This window comes from Arvicola amphibius, chromosome 7 (assembly GCF_903992535.2).
Source record: "Arvicola amphibius chromosome 7, mArvAmp1.2, whole genome shotgun sequence".
Lineage (NCBI taxonomy): Eukaryota > Metazoa > Chordata > Mammalia > Rodentia > Cricetidae > Arvicola > Arvicola amphibius.
In genome coordinates, this window is record NC_052053.1 from 79,318,320 (window position 1) to 79,319,047 (window position 728).

At 50.8% G+C, this 728-nt stretch overlaps 1 non-coding gene across 1 annotated transcript; it reads left to right on the forward strand.

Moving 5' to 3' along the window:
- Trnak-cuu lies at positions 1-73 on the forward strand. The gene has a single exon. It is a non-coding gene; the product is annotated as a tRNA-Lys (tRNA).
- The last annotated feature ends 655 nt before the right edge of the window (positions 74-728 follow it).

The following is a 728-nucleotide window of genomic DNA, read 5'->3' on the forward strand; positions in this document are numbered from 1 at the left end:
GCCTGGCTAGCTCAGTTGGTAGAGCATGAGACTCTTAATCTCAGGGTCATGGGTTCGAGCCCCATACTGGGCGCCAAAATGAAAGGGCATGGTCTATCGGCAGTTATAATTCACCAGACTAGCTTTAATATATATATAATTCAGCTTTAATAAAAGAAAGAAAAGGGAACTTACAAATCCAAGGTTCCAGCGAGGAGCGCAGGAAAACAAAGTGCAGGCGGGCCACAGGCCCGCAAGATTTTATAAGTAAATATTAGCCTAAGGGGGACACACCTTACAGAAAGGTGATTGACTAGGATTCCCCTTCACACACCTACATCAGCAGCTTAACCATGTCCACACTCAGGCTTGTAAAAAACCTCCATCAGCAGGCTCGCCCAGGCTCGCCCAGACTCGCCAGGCACCACACCAGAGGCAGGGTCGCTGTGGTGTCCCCGGTGTGCTCTGTGTCCTACACCCCAATGTTCCCCAGGCCGATTCCCAACTCGACTCCCTGGCATGACCCAGCCCGGGCAACTCTAGAATCAGCTCACCTGGTCCACCTGTCTGCTCACCAGGCGTGCACACACCGCCAGCCCTGGCCAGCTTACCACTTGAGGTCCTGCAGTACACTCCAAGGAGCGGTTTTCACTTAGAATGCCTCTCAGACACCCACTGTTGAGGAATACTATCTTAAGGTGTGTGACTTTTGTTTATACTGCACTTGATTAACTGTGAAGCTGTGTTAA